This window comes from Chlorocebus sabaeus, chromosome X (assembly GCF_047675955.1).
Source record: "Chlorocebus sabaeus isolate Y175 chromosome X, mChlSab1.0.hap1, whole genome shotgun sequence".
Lineage (NCBI taxonomy): Eukaryota > Metazoa > Chordata > Mammalia > Primates > Cercopithecidae > Chlorocebus > Chlorocebus sabaeus.
The window spans coordinates 149,628,474-149,645,329 of NC_132933.1; the positions used below are offsets into that span (position 1 = coordinate 149,628,474).

Sequence of the window (16,856 nt, forward strand, 5' to 3'; positions counted from 1 at the left end):
TTCTCCTGCCTCAGCCTCCCGAGTAGCTGGGACTACAGGCACCCGCCACCATGCCTGGCTAATTTTTTGTCTTTTTAGTAGAGATGTGGGTTCACCGTGTTAGCCAGGATGGTCTCAATCTCCTGAACTTGTGATCTGCCTGCCTCAGCCTCCCAAAGTGCTGGGATTACAGGCATGAGCCACCGTGCCCGGCCAGAAATTCATTCTTAAAAACCATGTTCATTTATTTTTACCTAGCAGTTTAAGTCGAGGGAACACGCTTTCTCAAAGGGAAGACTTTAAGATATGTGACCCCAGGCAAGCAAGTCTTGGATGTATTACTAACAATTGCATTGGCCGGTGTGGGTGGAGCCCTCTGAATGTAGATGGGAGTCTTGGCAGTTTGAGATCTACGTATTTTTATTTAATCTGCACCATCAGTATTGATGACTGTCCATTGTTATTTTGTTTTACAGCCTAGGTGACTGGTACAACTAACCACTGGTCACCCAGTTAGAAAACGTGCATTCAGGATTCAAACCCAATTAGCTTGCCACAAGTGCCTAAAACTCTTGCCAGCTTCCTGGTCTCTGCACAGCTGAAAACAGCCACTTCTTGGTGTCTTCACAGGATGCATTATCACACTCTTTTTCCTCATACATTAGATGATTTCACACATGTGCAACCTGGAGTTAAGTATTTTTCAGCCGATCTTATGTATTTCTGTCTTTATCGCATTACATTTAAATCAATCCAATACATATGTATTGACTTAGAACACATCACTGTGCATGTCAAGGCTATAGACATGTAGACAACACCATCACTGCCTGCGTGGACTACAATCTGTGGAGGCAAATGAAGCTACTGCACACAAAGACACACAGGTAATGGAAACAAAGGGAGTTTGGGAAGTTGTCTTCTTTCATTGGGGCTGCTGTAACAGAACACCATAGACTCGAGGCTTACCAGCAGCAGGCATTTATGTCTCACAGTTCTGGGAGCTGGAAGTCCAAGATCAAAGCGTGTCAGATGCAATATCTGGTGATAACCTGCTTCCTGATTCGTAGACGGTGCCTTCTTGCTGTGTCCTCACACAGTGGAAGGGGCAAGGGAGCTCTCTGGGGTCCCTTTTATAAGGGCACTGATTCCATTCATGAGGCTCCACCCTCACGATCTCATTATCTCTCAAAGGCTCTACCTCCCAACACCATCACCTTGGATGTTAAGATTTTCACACAGAAATTTTGGAGGAACACAAACGTTCACACCACAGCAGAAGAACAGTATAAAAAATTAATAAGGCTGGGTGCAGTGGCTCACACCTGTAATCCCAGCACTTTGGGAGTCTGAAGTGGACAGATCACTTGAGGTCAGGAGTTTGAAACCAGCCTCATTAACATGGTGAAAGCCCATCCCTACTGAAAATACAAAACTTAGCCGGGCGTGGTGGCACGTGCCTGTGGTCTCAGCTACACAGTAGGCTGAGCAAGAAAATCACTTGAGCCCAGGAGGCGGAGGATGCAATGAGCAACAAAGCGAGACTCAAAAAAAAAAAAAAAAAAAGGCTGGGCACGGTGGATCATACCTGTAATCCCAGCACTTTGGGAGGCCGAGGCGGTTGGATCACGAGGTCAGGAGATTGAGACCATCCTGGCCAACATGGTGAAACCCCATCTCTACTGAAAATAAAAATACAAAAATTAACTGGGCATGGTGGCACATGCCTGTAGTCCCAGCTACTCAGGTGGCTGAGGCAGGAGAATTGCTTGAACCTGGGAAGTGGAGATTGCAGTCAGCTGAGATTGTGCCACTGCACTCCAGCCTGGGCGACAGAGTGAGACTCTGTCTCAAAAGGAAAAAAAAAAAGTGAACAAATCATATAGAAAGCAAAAGGAGAAGAGGTGTTAATTCAGTTAAAGGAACTTGGTGAGATTTCAGGAACAAAATGACTTTTGAGCTGGGGCTTCCAATGTGTGGGCGTTCAGCATATAGAGATGGGGCCAGGGAGGAAAATGAGAGTGAGGTCAGAGAGGATGGGAGGAGATAAGAAAAGCAAAAGGATAGAACCAAAAGGAAAAGCAGAATTGAGTCTAGGGGAGAAGAGAACTTGGAAAAGCAGAGGCCATTGACATCTCTATAACTTTGCTAATAAATCTTTGTGTTTGTCTGGCCTGGGATCAAATTCCAGAGCAACCACTTTCAAGCTTGGGCAACTTTCTCAATGCGTCTTAAGTTTCATCTTTTATTTATTTTTGTGTTTTTGTTTTTACAGTTGTTTGCACAAGAGTAGCAACTACTCAGAGTAGTGTGCATGGAGTAAACTCAAAAAAAGCCATGCTTTAAAAAACATGCTTCAGTCCAATGGCTATCACCCAATATGTTCATTAGAAAATAACCAAATACAACAAACATTTGAAGGCATGGAGTTGAATAATGGTCTAGAGAGTTAGCCATATGTAATTATAAAAGTTTACAGACCTGAGATTTATAAATATTCTGTTTGTTTTCCAAGTATACTTGATTTTCATTATTTATAAATTTTGTCTTTCTGAACTTGCCTGCTCACTACAACTTTGTAACCTCGAAATCAATACGGCACTTTTGCAGTCATTAGTAGACACACACACAAAGCTGGAAAAAATGTAAATTGCTCAAAGTGCACATTTCCAGCTACAGTGAAACAAGACCAAGCCTTACCTTCTTGTTTCATCTCTCATACTTTAAACAAGTGGAATTACTGTGGTCCATTGAGTACCATGTGTTTTGCGTGTCTGTGCTTCTTGTTGGTGATTTTGCTGTTTAAAATGGCCCGAAGAACAGAGCTCAAGTGTTGTCTGGGGTCCCTAGTATAAAAAGAGAAGCATTACTCAGGCATGAGTCATGGTGCTGCTGGACGTGAGTTCAGTGTGAATGAGTCAACAATATCTACTCAGAAAGATTTTCTTAAACAGAAACATACATAAAACAAGATTATGTATTGACTGGTTGATGAAAATGTTGTGACCAGACATCATAGAAACCTAATCTTGTATTTCCCCTAGGAGCAATAGTTTACAATTTGCTAATTCAGTGTTTATGGTGACTTTATAGAACACAACTATCACAAATACAGAGAATTGAATGTAATTTCAATTTTTATTTCTGCTGAATGGTGAACTCAATCAACCCAGGAGCCTGTTGGATTTTCTCATTGCTGCATTGCTGATGATTGTTCCAATGCTGGGCTAATAATAGGCATTTGATTAACATTAGATTTATACATCAGGTGAGTAAGGAGGAGACTGGCTTCATTAATACCACACAGTCACTATGCAAAAGGTGTCACATTTATTAGGGAAGTGTGACACTGGCATGGATAAATAAAATAAATAAAATTCCTGTAGTAAATCATGGCTGAAGATAATGTGAAAATAGTCATTGTGGAACAGAAATTATAATTAGTTCTCCAACATCCAGCTCAGTGACACTCTAGGAAGGTAATCACATTACTAATATTGATTTTGACCAATTGTCTGTTCCAGTCATTACAATGAATGACAACCAAAAAACGTAAAATATGCATACACCTCTTGTGTTATTTTTCTGTGGCTGTTGTAACAAATTACTACAATCTGGGTGGATTGTGGAAAAAGCCCAAGTGCCCATCAATCAACAGGTTGGTAAAGAAACTATGAGATATATATATTCCACACATCCCATGGAATACTACTCAGCCATAAAAAGGAATAAATTAATGGCATTTACAGCAACCTGGGTGGGAATGGAGACTATTATTCTAAATGAAGTCACTCAGGAATGGAAAACCAAACATCGTATGTTCTCACTCATAAGTAGGAACTAAGCTATGAAGATGCAAAGGCATAAGAATGATACAATGGACATTGGGAACTTGGTGGAAAGGGCAGGAGGGGGGTGAGGGCTAAAAGATTACAAATTGGATTCAGTGGATTGCTCTGGTGATGGGTGCACCAAAATCTCACAAATCACCACTAAAGAACTTATGTAACCAGATACCAGCTGTTCCCCCAAAACCTATGGAAATGAAAAAAATATATTTTTAAAGATAGCAAGAATTTGTTCTCTCAAACTTCTAGAAGCTAGAAGCCCAAAATCAAGATGTGAGCAGCAACACACCTTCTCTGGAGACTCAAAGAGAGAATCCATTCTTTGCCTCTTCTGGCTTCTGGTGCCTTTTGATATTCTGTCTTGTGGCCACATTACTCCAACATCTACCTCCATGGTCACATCACCTCCTCTTCTTCTGTCTCTCTTGCCCTTTGTGCATATTTTATTTAAGCCACCCAGTTTATGGCATTTGGTTATAGCATTAGAGGTAGGTCTGCCCAAATAATCCAGGATGACATCCTCATCTCAAGACTTTTAGCTTAATTACATCTACAAAGACCCTAATGCCATAGAAGGTCACATTCACAGTGTCTTAGTTCAGGATCCTATAACAAAATGCCTTAAGCTGGGTGGCTTGAGCAACAAATGTTATTTCCCACAGTTCTGGAGACTGGCAAGATGAAGATGCTGGCAGATCTGGTGTCTACTGAGGGCCTTCTTCCTCCTTCCTGGTCTGCAGATGGTGCCCTGTCTCTGTACCTTCACATGGAGGAGAGAGGGAGCTCTGAGTCTCTTTCTCTTGCTATAAAGACATGAATCCCATTGTGCAGGTGCCACCCTCATGATCTCACCTAAACCTACATACCTCCCACAGGCCCCATCTACTAAGACCATCCCACTGGGGATTTAGGGCTTTCACATGTGGATTTAGGGATAATGTGCTGTATTAGTTCGTTCTTAAGCTGCTAATAAAGACACTCCTGAGACTAGGTCATTTATAAAGTAAAAAAGTTAATTGACTCACAATTCCACATGGCTGGTGAGGCCTCACAATCATGGCAGAAGGCAAGGAGGAGCAAAGCCATGTCTTTTTCTTTTTCTTTTTTTTTTTTTTTTTTGAGATGGAGTCTCACTCTGTCGCCCAGGCTGGAGTGCAGTGGCCGGATCTCAGCTCACTGCAAGCTCCGCCTCCCGGGTTTATGCCATTCTCCTGCCTCAGCCTCCGGAGTAGCTGGGACTACAGGCGCCCGCCACCTCGCCCGGCTAGTTTTTTGTATTTTTTAGTAGAGACGGGGTTTCATCATGTTAGCCAGGATGGTCTCGATCTCCTGACCTCGTGATCCACCCGTCTCGGTCTCCCAAAGTGCTGGGATTACAGGCTTGAGCCACCGCGCCCGGCCGCCATGTCTTTTTCTTACGTGGCGTCAGGCAAGAGGGCTTGTACAGGGGAGCTCCCATTTATAAAACCATCAGATCTCTTGGGACTTACTCACTACTATGAGAACAGTATGAGGGAAACTGCCCCCATGATTAAATTACCTCGACCTGGCCCCACCCTTGACACGTGAGAATTATTACAATTCAAGGTGAGATTTTGGGTGGGGACACTGCCAAACCATATCACGTGCATTCCATAACTCAGACCAGGGTTTAGAACATGTAGTCCGTAATTTAGGCCGGGGATAAAACATAGACTTTCATTCTGAGGGCCATTTAACTTTCTACACTTCTATATGGAGAACCATAAAATTAGAAGAAAGCAGCAAGTGCCATTGTAATTTTACACAAAAGTAGAGAGAACAGCCACATAAATGCAAAGTAAAACAAAGTAGATCTGAAATCTTCCAGTTGGCAACTCGGGAGTATTCAGTTTCAGTAACATCCAAATTCCTATCCTTGCATGTTCCCAGAATTGAGTTAAAATGACATTAATGCTATAAAAGCTCATACAATGACTGTTTGTGACAGCGAAAAAGAATGTGCTAATGTAAAAATTTGCATTACGTTGAAATGCTATGGAAAACACACGAGGAATTCTTATCATCTGTACTGCAGAGTGGTGGTTGACAGACAGGGAACATAAATCACGACATTTTATTCAAAGACAATAAATGCACCAACTCAACTAACACAACCTGAAGACAAGCCAAAATACTCTAGAAGGAAAAGAAGGTAACATCTGAACATGTCCTCAGCTGAGGGAAGTACACTTGGAAAGGGCATATATTTAGCTGTTTCAAATGCTCTATTTCTGGGCAAAGCACGTGTTTAAATGTTTGGTTGACATGAATTAAAAGCAAATGCCCGATTTGGTACTCTATAAGGTAGCTTTCTGATGCCCTGAGGAATCTTATTTATATGACGCCAAATGCATTCATTCATTGACCAATTCATTCACTTAACAGATGTTCACAATGTATTCATGATATGCCAGTGCCATTCTGGGCACTGCTGAGAGGTGTGGATAAATAGGACATACAATCTTCACATCCAAGGCAACTAAATCTAGATGTTGTGCTCCAGCAAAAGTGTAGGGTTCATTTTTCTTCTGTCTCCTAGGAGACGGATGAAGGCAGAATTTTACTAAGAAGGAACATTGTATCCCACCAAAGCTCATGCATACACAAACACATCTTCTCACTGAACATAGTACATCCTGTGATGGTGCCCATACGGGCCAAAATTTTTCTCTCTTTCTTACCTTGGAAAAAGTTAAGACTCCTAATGTTAACTGGGCAAAGATTTGCTTCTTTCAAGCTCTGAAATTTAGATTCATGGTCATTGGTTGAACTGTGTCGTACTGTCAGCTCACAGCTGGTACTACCAATGTGTCAATCCTTAGCAAAAACTTTTATTAATAGCTATGCATGTGCTGCCTTAGCCTTCCAGTGGCCATAGGTGATTGACATTGGTAAGAGGGAGATGCAAGTGATTTAAGTAGAGCTGGGGGCAATTGTTGCAGTTGCCATTGCTATTGCTGTGTGTGGTTTTAACACAAGGGCATTTGTTTGGGGAAAAAGCGGTGTTAATATAATTGAATTTGATACTCCTTGGCGAACTAGCTGTGAATTAACAGGCTTTACACTGTAAGAAAATGGAAAGAAACATGAACCATAACACTCAAGCAGTTTAAGCATGTCTCAGAAGAACATAAAAAGAGAGAGCCCAGTAAGAGTTAAGTTCTGTGGAATAGATAGAGTTCTAGACATGCGGATTTTCTCCCAACCAAAAGTCAACAGTCCATCAAAGCACAGGGCAGCATGTAACTGTTGGGAAGTGCATGTATTCTGACATGAGTTAGGAGTGTCCATATGGTAGTGGGTGGCATGGTGGCCCCCAAAATATATGTCCACATCCTAACACCAGTTATAGAGGGATGGGACCTTATTTGGAAATAGGGTTTTTGCAGCTGCAATTAAGTTAACAATCTATTGATGAGATTATTCTAGATTTAGAGGGGTCTCTTAAATCCGATGACAGGTGATCCTGTAAGAGACAGAAGAGGAGACACAGATACAGAAGAGAACTCTGCATGGAGATAGAGGCAGGACTAGAGTGATGCAGCCACAAGCCCAGGGAAGCCTGAAGTCCCCCAGAAACTGGGAGAGGCAGGAAGGATTCTCCCCTAGAGCCTCCAAAGGGAGCACCACCCTGAGACACCTTGATTTCAGATTTCTGGTGCCCAGAACTGGTAGAGAATAAATTTCTCTTGTTTAAGCCTCCAGTCTGTGGCACTTTTGTTACAGCAGCCCCAGAAAACTCAAATACAACACTCTGTGTGTGTGCTTCTGTAGTAACTTCCATATACCTCTCATGGGAGAGGACGGGGATTATTCTTCCAACAAGATGGAGACTTGCGCACGTGCCCTGTAGACACAAAGGAAGCAAAAAGCACAGAACAGAACTCAGAGGCTTCGCAGACCCGTGGGAGACCCTCCTCAGTTGGTAAAACGCCACAGCAATACCTTACAATGGGCACAGAATTGTAACATAAGGAGTCATCTTCTTTTCTGAGGAGCCAAGGTTAAGAAAACCCATTCTCGCTGAAAAAGAAAGCATTTTCAATGCACACTAGACATAAATAATTCATGCAAACTAACATGAATTATTTTAGCATGTTACTTTCATAAAGTAACTTGTTTGTCTTCGTTTTGTAACCCCTAAAACTTCTCAAAGACTACTCTGAGTTGTTAAAGCTGAAAAAGCTTAACTATACATATAAACACTGTCATATGTCAAAGGCATTTTTCAGCTTATAAAGCATGCTCACTAGGGCTTTGTTCATGAGACACCAGAAAACACGTTCAGTTCCACTTCACCCTGAAAACAGAATCGCTTATCCCTGAATCAGAAGGGACGTAGGCACATGAAGTCCCAGGGAGAGAAGAGGCATGTATATTGTGCTAAATTAGCAAGCTTTGGCACTTGTATTTTTCACAGGAAAAGAAGGAACATGAAAGACAAGGATTTTGGCAGTCTCACTCATTTTTATATGGGATGTGGGATAGGAGATGAACCCTACTGGAGATGATTATAAATACCAGTTTGTCTTTGAAACCAGAGTTTTACAAATTCATGCAATGCCTTATTTCTTTCTTCTGGAGGAGTCTGTGGTCTCCTTTCATTCTCAGATTCTTGGTAGAAGGAAACTGCTCAGATGTCCTGAGCAAAATGATCAAATTCCAAAGCCCAGGGTTTAAGAAAGCAGACAGAAAGCCACAGAGAGGGGAAGTGGTTAGAGAGAGGGGAGATTCCAAAAAGACAGCCACTTAGCACAAACAATTCAAATTCCAGTGTCGTTGGTGCCAGAATCCTTTTCACTGTTGGTGATGGGATTTTTTCAAATAGAAGAATTTGAGGTGTTTTAAAAATGGGTTTCAAAAGAAAGTGGAGGAGGCGTGAAAAGATTCCATTATCCAGTTGTGATCGTCAATTATCCTGCTAATCTATGTGCAGGTCTTGATACACACAGCCTTCAGGAACTTGGGCACAAACAAAATCTACTGTGATGGTGAATATTGAGTGTCAGCTTGACTGATTGAAGGATGCAAAGTACTGTTCCTGGGTGTGTCTGTGGGGGTGTTGCCAAAGGAGATTAACATTTGAGTCAGTGGACTGGGAGAGGCAGACTCACCCTCAATCTGGGTGGGCACCATCTAATCAGCTGCTGGCACAGGTAGGATAAAGCAGGTAGGAGAAGATGGAAAAGCAGACTTGCTTAGTCTTCCGGCCTTTATCTTTCTCCTGTGCTGGATGCTTCCTGCCCTGGAACATCAGACTCCAAGTTCTTGGATTTACACCAGTGGTTTGCCAGGGCCTTCGGCCACAGACAGACAGCTGCACTGTTGGCTTCCCTACTTTTGAGGTTTTGGGACTCAGACTGGCTTCCTTGCTCCTCAGCTTGCAGAAGGCCTGTTGTGGGACTTCATTTTTGTGATTGTGTGAGTCAATACTCCTTAATAAACTCCCTTTCATATATACATCTATACTATTAGTTCTGTCTCTCCAGCGAACCCTGACTAATCTATCTACACAGAGGTCATTTGGCCACATCCAGGAAGAACTACCAGAGAAAGCAGCCCAGGCTCAGTCAACTGCAAGTCCCAGGACTGTGGAAGCCAGGAGTCTCCAGAGACAGAGCGCCCCACATCTGAAAGGGCTGAGACACACAGCCCTTGGCCGCTCTAGGATTCAGTGATTCCCAACGAGTATCCTGAAACTCTGATAAAACAATGTGTCTCCGTCTCCTCTGAGTGAAACCTTTTACGGAGTTAACTTTACCAGCATCTGTTTATTTGGCTACCTTGTGAATATTAAACAGTTTTTAGAGGTTATCTGAATAATCGGTACAGGTGAAATAAAATGTTGTGTTTCCCTCCTTGTGCGCTGGGTTAACTCTTTTGGGATATAACAAAGCTCTGATATGCCAGCATTATAGACAATTGACACTGTGTGCTTGGGTCTTATTAGCGATTAATTACATCATTCGTTCATTCATTCATCAATTCACCTATTCAACGGATGCTTACCCAAAGGTCATCACATGCCCAGAATTTTCCTGGTCACTGGTCATACAACAGAGACCTTATGGACTTTACAGAGCAGTAAAAGATTAGTTTAAGAAAACCATAGAACACTTGTACTTAAAGTTTTTATAAGTTCAGCAAAGGAAAATAATTGAGTTCTATGAAAAAGAAGAGCTTGGGGAGATTATTGAATAGGCAGGAGAAAGAAAGACCAGAGTGAAGGCGATGGTGGAATTGGCTTCTATTCTGGCTTGGAAGGTGGCCAAAGGACACGTCCTCTTAGCCTCACACCACTTACAGAATGTAGTGCAGCCTCTTTGATATAGTTGCCTAATCTACCCTCCTGGAAAAAAATGCTAACCCCATTTGGCATAGCAAGTTGGACATCATCTATCCCAGACACTGCCATTTCAAAGGTGAAAGGAAACAGGAACACTTTGAAGACTTCAACTTAAAGTGGAAGAGAACTCGTTGGTCATTAAAGAGAAGGTCATACATTTCCCTCTGTAGGAAATGTACTCCCCAGAGATCTCCTTGGTTCCTTGCACATTTTATTTTGAGACAGTCTTGCTCTGTCACACAGGCTAGAGTGCAGTGGTGCCATCTCACCTCCCGGGTTCAAACAATTCTCCTGCCTCAGCCTCCTGAGTAGCTGGGAATACAGGCACGCACCACCATGCCTGGCTAATTTTTGTATTTTTAGTAGAGACAGGGTTTCGCTATGTTGGCCAGGTTGGTCTCAAACTCCTGACCTCAAGTGATCTTCCCCCATCAGCCTCCCAGAGTGCTGGGATTACAGGTGTGAGCCACCTCGCCTGGACAGTTTTTTGCATCTTTGTTCAATTATCTCTGCAACTATCAACATACAGATCAATATGTATAAACGCTCCTATCAATGTATAGATAGTCATAGAAAATAATGGAGGATATTTAATATAAGTGAAGTCATTGGAGATGTGGTTCTTTTACTGAGCAGGATATTTGCAAGATTCATCCATATTGCAGCCGTGTGAGAACTGCATTTCTTTTTATGGCTGTGATATGCTTTGGATCTGTGTCCCCACCCAAATCTCATGTTGAATTGTAATTCCCAATGGGAGATGATTGGATCATGGGAGTGAATCTTTCGTGAATGGTCTAACACTATCCGCCTTGGTACTGTGTAGTGAGTGAGTTCTCACAAGATCTGGCTGTTTAAAAGTGTGTGGCACTACTCTGCTCTCTCTCTTGCTCCTGCTCCAGCCATGTAAGACGTTCAAGAGCTCCTGCTTCCCCTGTGCCTTCTACCATGATTGAAATTTTCCTGGGGCCTCCCCAGAAGCCAAGCAGAAGCCGTCATGCTTCCTGTGCAGCCTGCAGAAGCACAGCCAGTTAAACCTCTTTTCTTTTTGAATTACCCAGTCTCAGGTATTTCTTTATAGCAGTGGGAGAATGGCCTGATATAAGCTGAATAAGATTTCATTCTATAGACGGATCGTCTTTTCTTAATCCACTCCTCTGCTGATAGACACCTGGATGGTTTTCACCTTTCAACTTTCGTAAGCACAGCGGCTATGTATTTGAGGTGATGAAAAAGTCCGGAACTAGAGAGCGCTGATGGTTGGACACATTTCTGGATGGACTTAATGCCATTTAAAAATGGTTCCAATAGTAAATTTGATGTTTATGTGTGTAAAAAAAAGGTGAGGAAATTGCAAACATTTGCATTTTAGAAGGAGATAGTAAAAGACATAAGAATGAACAGATGGCACAGTGGCTCACGCCTGTAATCCTAGCATTTTGGGAGGCGGAGGTGGGCAGATTGCCTGAGGCCAGGAGTTTGACACCAGCCTGGCTAACATGGTGAAACCCTGTCTCTACTGAAAATACACAAATTAGCCTGGCGTGGTGGCGGGCGTCTGTAATCCCAGCTACTTGGGAGGCTGAGGCAGGAGAATGGCGTGAACCCAGGAGGCCGAGGTTGCAGTGGGCAGAGATCATGCCCCTGCACTCCAGCCTGGGCAACAGAGCAAGACTCTGTCAAAAAAAAAAAAAAAAGAATGAACAGACAAAGAATTCCCTTACATAATGTCAATCTCATCAATAACATGCTGGTCATTCTGGAAAAATAAAGAATAAATAGCTTGTAATAGCTTCCAGACAGCTAGTGCTCCAGTGCCCTATAACTCCTTCTGTCTCTGTTTTTTTTTCTCTCTCTCTCACACACACACATTCACTGTTTCTGTCTTTTTCTTTTTTCTTTCTCTCTCTCTCTGTCTCTCAGTTTCTTTCTCTCTGTTTTTCTTTCTTTCCCCCTTTCTGTTTTCCTCATTCTTTCTCTCTGTCACTGACTCTGTCTCTCTCTTTTTCTCACACATGTATGCCTTCTGACCTCTCTCTTTCTCTCTTTCTCTTTCTCTCTCTCGTTTTCTTTCTCTCTTTCTCAGTCTTTCTCTCTTTTGTTCTCAGTCTTTCTCTCGTTCTCTCTCTCTCCATCTTTCTCTGTCTCTGTCTCTTTCTCTCTGTCTCTATTTCCCTCTGTCTCTCTTTCTCTGTCTTTCTCTCTTTCTTTCTCTCTGTCTTTCTGTGTCTCTGTCTTTCTCTGTCTCTTTCTCTGTCTCTGTCTTTCTCTGTCTCTGTCCTCTACATCAGTTGCATCATCCACAACATGGAGATGATCTGAAACTCCCATCTCAGCACACCCAGTCAACCTCTTCCCACATAGAAACACACCCTAACTCTGAGCCTTCCCTTGATGTCCCACAAAGCTGCTCTGACCTGACATTCATCTCATCAATTTGATGGTCCCCCCGCCCACCTCAGCTCCACCGTGCTGGCCACCCAGTCTTCACTCTTCTGTCTTAGTGTGGGGACTCACTTTTCTGTGCTGCTCTTTGTTTCCGCCACCTCCAGTTTGAGGAGTCTCTGGTTTATTTTTTATTATGTAAATTTTTAATCCGACTTTAGAGCCTTAGTTAATGCAAGCTCCTCCTAAAATGTCTCTTAGTTTCCCTAAATCAGAATATTCATCTCTCGCGCCTGTCCGCTCCCATGCTGTCTGTTCAATGTCTCTTAGTTTCCCTAAATCAGAATTCATCTCTCACGCTCTCCGCTCCCATGCTGTCTGTTCATGACCCCTCTCACTGACCTCAAAGTCTTTGATTCCTTATTGGTTGTATAAACACCACTTTTTCCAACTAGATTCTGAAATACTGAAAAATAGAAACACTTTTTTTCTCTTCTTTGTGACCTCAGCTTTTACAATATTCTTTGAGGTTAGGTTTGAATATATGTATTTTTACATACGTATATTCTGGCTTTCATGGTCTTTTTCTTGGGGGAGCAAAAAAAGCAAGACAATAAAATTCAATTAGAAATGTGATTGAAAATGACATTTCATTGAAACAGGAACCAAAAATAAGCATGATTTCACTTCCATGAGCAGCAAACATGAAGCAACCTCTTAGCTCAATTTATCACACTAGAGAGGGGAAGCATCACCAGCCCTGCTGAGTCAGACCCTGAGGAGACACAGGCCATCCAGTCTTCCAGTGGGTGCCTCTGAGGGGCCGCTCGGCTCTCAGAAACCCGACAGGCCTATGTCCCTTTACTTGTCTTGATTCACTGAAAGCATGTGAAGTTTGGATCAGATGTTGTAGAAGCAGATTAAACACAAGTGAACAGATCCCAACTTCAGCTTTCGGTAAAACTCAAACTGTGAAAATGTGTGGGATTGTGAAGAGCTGAACACTGTGTTGCTCCTTGGATGACGATAAATGTGTATTTTATTATTAGTCATGGACTACACGAAAATTTGCCTCAAAATCAAAGACAGGACCAGAACCCAGGTCTATTGCCCCATAATATTCCATAATGTTGATATTTTGTTTATATGCACACACACACATATACATATATCAATATATACACATGTCTGTATATGTATATACACAGGCATACACACACACATAGGTACACTATAGATACACACATATATACATATATAAGTACTTTACACATACACACATACATATGCACACATATATGTATTGTATATATACACAGATATATGTACTAATATATACACAAGTGTACTCTATGTGCATATATACATATATGTACGATACACACATATATGTACTTTATATATAAATACATATATACACAAGTACTTTATATAAACCCATATATACACATATAATGTAGTCTATATAAGCACACACACTTATGTACACATATATGTACTTTATATACACACATGTACTAATATATACATACATATGATATATACATGCATATGCTATATACACATATACAGACACAGATATACTGCTATATATGATACATATATTGTTATACTGTGTATATAGTGCATATGTATGTGTATATATATATAAAATAACATATATGGGTGCATGTGTGTGTTTGCATATTTCTATGTGTGTGTATATATGCACATATGCTGTGTACATATGCACACACACATGCACCCATATATATTACTTTAGGTATACATACACACATACATATGCACTATATATGCACAAATATATTACTTTATATATACATATAACAAACATGTGCACTATATATGCACTGCATATACACATACAAGTATATTTGTACCATGTAACACACACATATATAGATGTGTGTACTATATATGACACACATATCCACATATGTATCATATATAGACATACATATACGTATATGTACTATACATACACACATATATGTACACTATAAACACACATATATGTACTATTTATACACACATTTATATACACACACATACACATGCGGTATGCTCTCTCTTTCTACATACACACACACACACAACATGGAACTGTAGGGTTATATATATAGGTAAAACAGCATATATAAAAACAGTATCTATATTAAACAGTATGTATACGTGTATATATGTATGTATGTGTATATATGAATGTTTCAGTGAATTTCAATTTATATCAGAATTTGTCTTTCCAAATAAAGTTCTGAAATTCTGCTCAAGAAATGTTTGTGGCTATAAATAATCAAAATGGGGTCAAATTATTGTAAGGGATTTATGGGATGCATTCATGTCATCCCAAGCTCTTAATGGGATGAAATAATGCCTTTTATAAAAGCTGCCCTTAGGAAATGAAAATTGACACGAACTTGTAATTTATAGCTCGTTCTCAATTTGTTATGGCCAGCAGATTTTCTCTGGTCATCTCTGATGTTATTCATATTCTAAATCTGCCAGATGTTTTTTCTAGTAGCAGTGGGGGTAAAGAAAATGCAGGCTGGATTTGAGGACTAGCCTAGGACCTGGGAAAAGGCCAACTTATATGAATTCAAGCTCTCCTTCTAGATATGAATGAGTTGTATGAGCTTTATTATGTTCTTATAGAATTTTTAATATTTTTTCTGACTATTCAATGTATGGAAGTAACCTCCTATGATTAAACTTCTACCATAGACCAGCAGAATTTAATATAAATGTTATTTGTATTGGCTCTTATTCAAAGAGCTTATTTATTGAAATATCAAAACAATTTCCTATAAGGTTATTTTAGCTGGAAGGCAAACTCACATCTTCTACATAAGAGATGTTATCTTAAGACTTCACCATAGAGCGCGGCTGACATTTTTCTCCAGGTATGAGACAAGATGACCTACAAGCCAAGTAGCCAAGAAAATGGTTTGCTTCATTCACTCCTATGATGTCATATTTGGAGAAGAGATGCTCTGATGAACATTCCAGGTGTGTTCATATTAAGTTCTGGATAAGTTCCACTCAAAGCCCCACTCTGTGAATGACGAACAGTGGATGCTTTTCTCAGGACTCCAGTAAATAAAGTGTGGATGGGGGTAAGGGGACGTGTCTTGAGTTCGTTAGTTCATTCTGTGGATCATATGTCCAGCATCCACGCACTGTCTCTCTTTTGCCCCTTGCTGAATCAGTCAATGAATCCTGACTCTTTTATTTCCTCCAGAGATGAATGAAGGACTAAGTAAAGAAATAATCAAATAAAATAATTCACCCAAGACTTCTTTGTATGCATCAGACTTTGCTGAGAAGGTTTAGAGAATGAGGGAGACACGAATAGCCAATCTACACAGATGGCTAAAAATTGGATATAAAATATTCTTTTCCCGTAAGTTCTTTTTAGTCTCTCTACTACTGATGATTTGTCATTGGCCCCACCATTTAGGGATATCTCTGGCATCCAGTTCTTGGCTTCTCTACCCTCTTCCACTCCCTCCTCCCAAGCAGGAGCAAAACAAAACAAACACAAAATAAAACCAGAGAGACTTCTTACTCTGTTTGTGCATCAGTATTCCCCACCACTCTCTACAGTGTATCTTTTTAGACATGCATGGCTTCTATAACAGAGTAGCAGTGCCATCAGAGCAGCAGTGTCAACTTTGGCACTGTTGACATTAGGGGCTGCATAATTCTCTGGTGGGGCATCCTTGTGTGTTCTATAGTGTTGAGCAGCGTCCCTGAGCTCCACCCACCGGATGCCAGGATCAACCCTCTACCGAGGGAAAATGTCTCCAGGCATTGCCAGTGTCCCCTGAGGGCAAAGTGGACTGCAGTTGGAAACCATTGTGATGATAGATAGATAGATAGATAGATAGATAGATAGATAGATAGATAGATAGATAGTGATATGGTTTGGCTGTGTGCCCACCCAAATCTCACCTTATATTTTAGCACCCATAATTCCCACCTGTTGTGGGAGGGACCTAGTGGGAGATAATTGAATCATGGGGGGCAGTTCCCCCCATATTGTTCTCGTGATAGTGAATAAGTCTCAGGAGATCTGATGTTTTAATAAGAAGAAACCCCTTTCTCTTGGTTCTCATCCTTTCTCTTGCCTGCTGCCATGTAAGACATGCTTTTTGCCTTCCTCCATGATTGTGAGGCCTCCTTAGCCACGTGGAACTGTTACCCAGTCTCAGGTATGTGTTTATCAGCAGTGTGAAAACGGACTAATACAGATGGACAGATAGATAAATAGATAGATA

At 41.2% G+C, this 16,856-nt stretch overlaps 1 long non-coding RNA gene across 1 annotated transcript in view; it reads right to left on the bottom strand.

Annotated features, from left to right (window-relative positions):
• Positions 1–1,767: 1,767 nt before the first annotated feature.
• LOC140710805 (uncharacterized) overlaps positions 1,768–16,856 on the bottom strand; it is a 91,011-nt gene continuing 75,922 nt past the window's right edge. The window contains exon 6 of the long non-coding RNA XR_012091872.1: positions 1,768–2,825. This is a non-coding gene — a long non-coding RNA (uncharacterized lncRNA). The remainder of the gene's footprint in view (positions 2,826–16,856) is intronic.